This window comes from Capsicum annuum, chromosome 7 (genome assembly GCF_002878395.1).
Source record: "Capsicum annuum cultivar UCD-10X-F1 chromosome 7, UCD10Xv1.1, whole genome shotgun sequence".
Taxonomy (NCBI): domain Eukaryota; kingdom Viridiplantae; phylum Streptophyta; class Magnoliopsida; order Solanales; family Solanaceae; genus Capsicum; species Capsicum annuum.
The window spans coordinates 32,105,051-32,114,772 of NC_061117.1; the positions used below are offsets into that span (position 1 = coordinate 32,105,051).

Below are 9,722 nucleotides of genomic sequence, written 5' to 3' on the forward strand. Positions count from 1 at the left end.
AGTATGGAGATCCATCAGAAACCGATGGCCTAAATTATGGGGAAGTTCCAATATTGTTCTAGGAAATGAAAACATATTTAAGAATCTAAATGCTAAACAAGATACCTTATTGTGGAAAGAGATAAAAAAAGGGGACCTTCACCGTGAAGTTTTATTGACTTTTGGACAGTCCTACAAATACTCTTAGGTTGGAATAAAATTTGGAGAGTTCAAATAACCTTTCAAAGTGTTCGTTTCATTTTTTTAGTGTCCAGGCAAGCTGTTCTAACAAACCCTGGGAGGTTTAAATGCTACTCTATTTTTTAGGCTGCCATTTTTGTACTCTAGACATCAATCCTTCTAGCGCAATATAACTTGCTATTGCCTGGCCGTTTTGACTTAATAACTACTGTGTCTATTTTCGTTGAATAAAGATTTGTTCTATTATTACATTTTAAACTTTTGACCTAATTTAATCTTTAAATCTCATTTAACAGGTGTTCGATCAAAAAGGCCTGAGAGATTGATCACAACAACAAAATGCATCTCCTATTGTAGAATCTATAAATATTACCGATATCAATGTAAATAGATTACATTCACTACCATTTGTGAATATGAGCATCCAGTAGTATATTATTTTCATGATAGTACAAAAAATACATTTGCAATCATTTTTATCAATTGATCTATTCAAATGAGATAGTCCCTTACTGTTACGTCTTTATTTTATTCTACTATATGCATTGGGCCTGTTCAGTGCACGGTCATACCTCTATCTAGTATATATATATATATATATAGAAAATATATAGAAAAGGAGGAGGGGAACGACCAATAGCAATACCGTAAATACACTCATTTTCAAGGATAAAACGATAAGATTATTTTTTAAACCAAACCACAAGGTTTCCCTTTCCTTCCAGATCATTCCCGTTGTATCTCTCTCTCTCTCTTCTTCCCCAAGCTCTCCATTTATGGATCCAAACAACAACAAGAGCATTAAATTCTCAGGTGTTGCTTGATTACTTCTTCTTTAACCTAATTCAGTGATGTATTTTATTATTAGAATTTTCGTGAATCTGTTGTACTATTATTTTGATTAGGTTTAAATGATTGCTCAATAGTCATCTCTCTTTCTTTCTCTGTTGTATGTTCTCATTTTTGTCTCAAAATTCATTGACTCAATGTATAAACATGAAAATACAATAGATTATCTTAGACCTTTTTTTGGATCTGTCCTCATCTCCATCAGTTTTTTTTTTTTTTGTCAGCGCGACCAATTTTGTGTTGAAGATGAAAAGGGAGTACCCAACTCCAAACTCTGCCGCAGATCATTTTCTGGAAGCAAAATCATTGTCGGACGATTTCGTAGGGGACAGCTCAATTATTGACCCAATGGCTCCAAAAACACCACAACCTGAGCAGGAAAAACTGACTGAGTATTAAGAGGAAAAGTTAGCTAATTCCGAGTTAAATGCATACAATGATTTAAGCAAACAACCTCCAGCTGTGCGATTGAACAAGGAATTGGGCTTCATCCTGAAATTCAAAGTAAAGGTTTGTACTTTGAGTTTTCCTACTTCTTTCCAGACGAGGATAAATGCCTTGTTAATGAGTAATGGTTAGAAAGCTTATTCACCAAAAGAAATGCTTAATGGTCTGGATGAAGTCCCAAATTTAGAGTTTGCAGTTGATCATAATAAAATGGGAACGTCATCTTTTGAGTAATATGTCTTTATTATGTTAAATGGCTGTTGAGGTGGATGATGTTTCCACTCCAGTATTCACCTATTGAACATATAAATAGTTAGTTTGCAACATCTCCCAAGTTAACCAAAGTTGCATGTATTTTTAGCTTCTGATTTTGTCAAGTTTTACCACAGTTGGAGGTTGTAAAATTGTGACCATATACAAAGTATATAATAGACAATTAAGTAGGAGATAGGACCCTTTCGCAATTACCTTTCCCTAAAAGATGTAGGAGATAAGAGCCTTCTTCTTGGCATACGTTGCTACCTATACATGTCATCTGATAACAGTTTACATCTTGTTTTACAATGAGCATTCTGTTATAAGTACTGACTGGAGGTAAGACATTTAACTCTTTCTACCTTGAGTATTCTACTGTTTGCATCCCTATGCTCACACAGATAAAGTTTTGTGCCAGAGAGAGGATGAGATTCGAGAATTTGGGCTACCATATACGATAGTCAGGCCTTGTGCCTTAACTGAGGAGCCTGCAGGAGCTTATCTCATTTTCGATCAAGGAGACAATTTCACGGTATTAGCTCGAAAATTAGAAATTTATTTTCTGATTTATAAAGCCTTGTGGGGCCTGTGTAATTTCATGGTATTTGGTCAGAAGTTAGAGAGTTGTTTCTGATTTATAGTCTTGTGGAGCCTGTATCATTCTTTTTTTTTCCATAAAGTCTAGCTGAAGATCACTTTGCACAATGTTGATAATTTCTCATGAGAACATTTATATCTGATATGTACAAGGGAAGATATCCCGTGAAGAGGTTGCTCGAATATGTGTGGCAGCTCTGAAAAGCCCCTATGCATGTGACATTACATTTGAGGTGATGCTTGTCCTTACACTATGACAAATATGTGCTTGTTCCTGATGTTCCCGTACTCTCTGCAAAGTTATATTTGTCTGCAAAGTTACAACTGTGAAATAAGGTCATTTCTACAAATGACCCCTCAATTATTCGATACGTTGAGTTGGGCCGAGGCTCAAAATAAATTGAGTTAATAATTGACCAGATCGTGACCTATCCAAACTTGAAAAAGTGATCGCATCATATCTTTTATGGGCTAATTTAACACTGAAAATGGAAATTTTTTCCACTTATCCATGTCATTTACTATTAGTTTGAGTCTGGAAGTGACTATTTAATGCCACATTTTAAGAAAATTTGCTTAGTTTCATATGTTGAAAGTTATTAGACAGATGATTAAGGATAACATGAGTTGAGCCAAAAAGGTAATGTGATCTGCACTTCTGGATTGTGGAGGACAAGAGATCAACAGCCTGCCACTGTAATCAATCAAAGAAGCTAGAGAAGCCAAACCAAGCAGTTAATAAGTGTATGTGTTTGACTGCATATCTCAAAAAAAAAAAAAACTTCATAGTAATAATTATGAAAGAGTTGTAAGCAACTGATGACAACACTCGATGTGGACCCACTGGACAACTGCAAATAATTGCATGTCATTTTGGAGAGTGTATAAAAATAATACTGTATATGGTGCATTATTGATGTTGAGATTAGTTTTTGCTAAAACTTGATACTGCAAAAAATGCTAAAGTTCACAGAAAGAGTTAAATGTTACCATCATGTACAAAACAAGATTCAACCATGTGCGATTCCCATGATGATCATTCACAATTTTTAAAATGTCTTCAACATAAATAAGCTATGTAGATAACTGTCATAGAGTTCAGAGAAAGTAGTAGGGATAAAACAGCTGTGGGCTACATAAGCTCACTCAACCTACTCAGCCAATATTGTGCTTGATCCCTAGCCTCCTTGATGTCTTGCTGAACTTTTTCACCCAGTATTTCAAGTACTTCGACAGAACTTTCCACCTTTCCTGCTCGCCTTTGGGACTCTTGCAAACGTCGCATTAATTCCTATCTAAATTTATTAGTATCCAGAAGAAAGTTTGGAAGAGGCTGTGAGAAGAGAAACATGGTAGGAGACTGGTAGTGAAGTTGGACAAGTTGTTTACCATAGTTCTCAGCCATGGCCTGATAATGTTCTAAAATTTGATAAATTTCAAACATTGTTCTTTTGATTTTATTATAATATTTTGTAGTTGTTTGTTTTAGTCTTAGTAATTTTTGCATATTAAGAAATTCTATATATTTTATATCTTCATTTTCCATGTATTTGTCTATATTTATTTTCATCTGTTTTTCTAGTATCTGTATGTTTCTCATATTTTTTCCTAAAAATTCTATGTAATTTGTCATGGTAAGTATTTGTAAGAGTAGTTAGGTAGGTATGGTATATAATTTACTCTAGTCATATAATATTCACCAAATGCTTTTTCTAATATTATTTTTCTTATATCTGCTACTTTTATATCTTTAAGTGCATACAAAATAAGTATTTTAAATTTATCTACCATCACATCAGATAAATAATTATTCATTTTCATAAAATTGTTTTTTTCAAAATATTCCCTTCAACCATGTACATAACAAAATATGGTCATCTTAGATTACTATATACTAGATTATTCTTAAATAATATGTTCTTCGGTCACTATTAACATGGTAATCCGGATACTTTTTCCCTTAAACAGCGCCTCTACTCTGGTTACTCCCCGCCACGGCTTCTTGCCTCATTGGTTTCACCTTTAGGATGGCATAATTCTTAGGGATTTTTCTCCGTTTTCGCTTTGTTAATAAACTTCTTAACATATTATTCTTCGAATAATTCTACTATAAAGTAACTAATATGAATTTATTTTATCATATCATGATTGTTGGGAATTATGAATTTAGCTATTCATAATCATAAATAAATATACCTGTTCGGGTAGTTTTGATATTTATGAAGTTTGTTCCTCCATAGCTTTTTTCATTGAAATATGTCTGTTTTTTAATTAACTGAGTAAAATATTTGTTGTGGAATGGAGAGAGTATTTGCTTCAATGCATGAAGGCTTGCTTTGCAATGCCTTCAGTTGCCTTCCTTTATAGAATGAAAAAAAAACTTTACAAGCATCTTTACACGTTTTTTAAATGCTATCCTATAAGTCAAAAAGGCTACTAAAGGTTACCTAAACCTAAAAAGCCTATACATAGCCTTTAAAGGCTAAAGAAAAAAGTCCAAGTCTATAAGTCTACATAATTTACAATCTTAACAATTCTACGTAAAAATCTATACAATGCTTCATAAATAATCCAATATCTTGTCTTTCATTGATGTTGTCGTATCTGCTATATCTCCATTATTGCTTCTTATCTCATTTTTCCAGCTGGCATTTTGTTTTCTTTTATTTTAGATGTACTTCTGGAATAATGTTATCTTCTCCATTACATCTTGAACATTGGTGATCTGGATATTTGTATCTAATTATTTTACAATATCTTGTCAGTAGTCCTTCTAAAATAAATCCTTTTTTAATTGCTCTTGCGGTAGATTATTTTTCTGGGTTAAGTAATGTCATTATCCATTGTCTGACATCTTCCATATCTGCTTGTCGTAGCTCTTTTGAATTAGAGTAAATCATTTGATGATCTCTCGAATAATAGCTCCATATTGGGTTTCCATTAGTATAATTATTTGCTAGTTCTTGGATAATCGTAGCTAGTCCAATAAGTCGTTTATTTGCGTAGAAGTCGGGTATCTCGATTCTGGGTATCTCCGGTTGCTGTGTAATATCTTCTGGTATGATCATATCTCTAGTTACTCCTATTTTTACAACTTGTATAACTGGTTTTATTTCGTCATATAGTATCTCTGCTGGTGCAGTATAACACTTTATGTAAAATAGATTTCCTTTCGTTATCCTTTTGTAGGTGGTGAATATCTTGTGTAATTCTTCCATAGCTGTTAATTCTTCTCCGTCTTGGGTGTATATGGTGTTTAATAGTCCATAGTCAAAACAAGTCTTTACTAGGCTTGGGTTAGTTTTGGGTAGTGCAATTAGTTTGTTATATCTTTGTAATTTTTGGGTTATATAGTTGGTGTTTGGTTCTTTGATATTTGTAGCTCTGGGGTTATGGTTTAGAAAAGTTTGTACTCTGTAGATATTTTCTATGTATTTCTGGGCTGTGTAGTTGTATACTTTTTTGTCTTGGATTAGGCTATCTTGGTATGTGGTAACTTGTGGGGGTATGAACAAGTGGTCTTTTTGTGTTTTTGGGGTAAATGGTTTTTCCAATATTTTATTCATATTCACATTCTGGTATCTTGGTCGATTAAATCCTTTGTTTGTACCTGCAGAAGTAGATTGATAAATGTTATGGGTTTTATGGAGTGTCCAACGTCTCCTTCTAGCTCTGGAACTTTAATGTCTTCCGATCGACATAGCTCTGCACACTGCTGAGTTAGCTGATTTGTAGCTATAGACTTCAGTTTATCTTCATTAGTCTTTAGCTTTTCTATCTCATTACCCATACTGTCCACTTTCATTGAAAGCGTAGTTAGGGTGTTAAGTATTTTTTCTAGAGTATCTTCTTCTATTATTTCAGTCTGTGTAGCTTTGTCTTGATATGTAATCTGCAATAACATTTTTGTTAGTACTGATCACTTCAATTGTAAATGTGAAATTTAATATATTCAAGACTAGTCTCCGAATCTCTTTTGTTGTAACTGAATTTTGTATTTTCTTTGTTAACCACCAGCGTACCTGTGTATTATCTGTTCGTACAATAAATTTGTTATACACAATATATGGCTCAAATGCTAACAAACATTTATATAATGAACATAATTCTTTCCTATTTATTTCCCATTTTATTTCTGTCTCATTGAATGTACCTGAGTAGTATCTACAATGGTGTTCTATTTTTTCTGCTTCATATCCATATTTAAGTACTCCTCCATAACTATATTCACTAGCATCTGCTTCTACTATATATATAAATTTTCTATTTTCATCTGGAAATTGTAATTTTGATAATTCTTTACAAAGTAATTTTATTTTTTGAACTTGTTTTTTATCTTCTTCATTATAGTTATATTCTACATCTTTTTTTAATTTTTTCTGTAGTGGTTTTAAAGTTTCTGCTAATTTTGGAATATATTCTCTTACTTGGTTTACTAATCCTAAAAATGATTATAATTTCTTTTTTGTATCTAATTCTTCTTTCGAATTTATTATTTTTTGTACTATATGTTTTTGCATTTTTACTCCACTTTTATCTATTTGTATTCCCAAAAATTCTATCTGATTTTTCATAATTTCTGCTTTCTTCTCACTTAAACTTATTCCTGATTTTTCTATTATATCTGTAAACTGTTCTAATAATTTTCGATGTGTTCTTCTTTAGTTTTTGTATATAATAGTATATCATCTATGTATACTATACAATTAGGTAGTTGTTTAAAATACTATCCATAAAATGTTGATATCTACCTGGTGCATTTTTATATCCAAATGGTAATACGTTCCATTCATAAAATCCTTGTGGTACCGTAAATGCGGTTAATTCTTTAGATTCTTCTTCTAACTTTAGATGGTAAAATCCTGATTTACAATCGAATTTGCTAAAATAATTATATCCTTGTATTTGCCTTATTTTTAATATCTTATTTGGTATTGGATAATTATATGTTATAGTTTTTGCATTTAAATTTGTATAGTCAATAACCATCCTACTTTTTCCTCTTTTTTGTTCACTATGTTTATTTACTATAAATGCTGGACTATTATGTTTACTATTACTTTTTTGTATATATTGTTTTTCTAATAATTCATCTATATGCAATTTAAATTTTTTTAAATCGTCAAAATTGTATGTTAATGGTTTTTGGGTTATTATACTATTTTTATTTATTAATTCAATTTTTATAGTAGTTTTATGTTTTTCCCATCCTTTTAATGGATCTTCACTATATAATTGTTCTAATTTTTTCTTAATTATTTCTATTTTATTTATTGAAAATATAGTTATTTCAGTATTATTTATCGAAAATACTACTAGTTCTATTGTATCTTCAGTATTTTTTATATTTTCTAACTTTTGTGTAATTTTTTCACTTTCTTTTATCCAATCAGTTTGCTTTCTTATTTTATTATTAACTCTTTTTGCTCTTACTTTCTGTTTACATGGTGTTGTAAACCACCAGTCTGTTCTAGTTATTATATGTGGGTATAATTTATCTAAGAACAGCATTCCTAAAAGTATATCTTTTGATGTTAGTTCATAATTATAAATTTCTTCTATTGTTAATATCTTATCCCATACTTGTATTTTTACATTCCTAGCTTTATAAGTAATTAAGCTTCCTTCATTATTAAATCCTTTAACTATTATTGGTGTTTTTAATTTATCCCATTTACTTTCTGCTAAGCAATTATATCTAAATAAATTAGCTTCTGCTCCTGTATCTATCATAGACGTATAATATCTACTGTAATATCCTTCTACTACTATCTTCATTAATACATATATTTTCATTTTATGTTAAGGCTCTTCTTAAGAATAACTTCTCTTTGTTATATGTTAAGGTTAATTGTGTATGTTCTATATTATATGGTTTTACTTGTTCTAACCATTTTATTCCTAATATTATATCTGCTTTTTGCATTTCTTCCTTTATTTCAAATTCTATTTTTATTTTTCTAACTCCTATTATTATTTCTTTTTCTGCTATATTTTTACTATTTATTAAACTTCTTGGTAGATCTGGGCACATATCATTATCAGTCTTTATTTCTTCATTTTTTACTAGATATTTTGCTATATAATTTTCTTCTTGTCCTATATTTAAGAGTATTAAATATTCTTTTTCATTTATTTTTCCTGTTATGTAATATTGGTTTAAATTACTTATTGAATTTATTTCATAACTTGTTCTTTTTTATGAGCTTGATGATTCTGGTTTTTCATCAGCTATTCTTTTCGTTGTACTTATTCTATCATTTACTATTTCTAAATTTTCTTTTATATCTATGTCTCTATAGCTATAATCATTATAATCTATTGTTTTTACAATTTGTTCGAATGGGCTTTCTATTCGTATCTTGTTAATCTTATTTTTTTCTGTTATTTTATGTTTTGTTGTTAATACATATAAATTTTTGCATCTTGCTGTAAATATTTTACTTTCTGGGGTTAATTCTATTCCTGATATTTTCCAATATAATATGAGTGATTTATCTATATTTTTATCTGTTACCGCTACTGAATAATTTGCACTTGTTATAAATTTGAATTTTTTATATATTAGATTTCCTTTTACGGCAGTTATTATATTTTTTTCTATAGGTTTTATAATTCTATCATCTGCTAAATATAATTCTATTGGTGTATCTATTCCTTCTCTAAAACATCTCTGTACCTCCAAGGTGTACATATTTTATTGGATCTCCTTTACTTTTTATATCATTTATCTCTTTATTAATTATTCTTTTTGTTACTAGTGGTATACTAGCTTTGCCTTTTGCATATCTGCAGTCTATTACATGTTCTTTTTGGCATACTACATAATATTCGTCCTTTTTTCTAGTAAACATATTTTTTATTGTTGGTATTTTAAATATCTTTTCTACACTTAAATCTAATTCTTTTCCTTTTATTTCATCAAATACGTTACTGTCAAATATTATTTTTTGTTCCGTTCCTTCATCATTTAAATATTCTTCCTTTGTTATTATTTTTATATCTTCTTCAGTCATTTGATTCATCTATTTCACTATCTATTTCATTAACTATTTTGTTTTCTGAAATTTCTGAAATTTCATATATACTATCCTCACTTTCTAATTCATAATCTATATAATCTATCTGCATATATTCTGTATTATCTATTTTTATTTCTGATATTTGTTTATTTTTTGGATTTTTAGGTAATTTACAATCTCTAGCTAAATGTCCTAACTTTCCACAATTATAACAAGTACATTCTTTTATGGATTTCTTCTTTCTATATGGTCTTTTGTATTTATAATTTTTTACATAATATCTTTTTCTCGGTTTCTTATATTTATATTTTGATTTTTTATATTTCTTATATTTCTTATGTCTTTTTCTTTTCTTATAATATCTTTCTTCAC

The 9,722-nt window shown here is 29.9% G+C and overlaps 1 long non-coding RNA gene across 5 annotated transcripts; it reads left to right on the plus strand.

The window, feature by feature from the left end:
- The first annotated feature begins 806 nt into the window (after nt 1-806).
- Nucleotides 807-2,560, plus strand: LOC107853529. 5 transcript variants are annotated; one of them, XR_007042682.1, is made up of 4 exons: nt 807-993; nt 1,254-1,539; nt 2,150-2,263; nt 2,482-2,560. It is a non-coding gene; the product is annotated as an uncharacterized LOC107853529 (long non-coding RNA). The 5 variants fall into 5 exon arrangements; XR_007042681.1 differs by having other exon boundaries at nt 2,487-2,560; XR_007042683.1 differs by lacking the exon at nt 2,150-2,263 and having other exon boundaries at nt 2,487-2,560.
- Nucleotides 2,561-9,722: the final 7,162 nt, after the last annotated feature.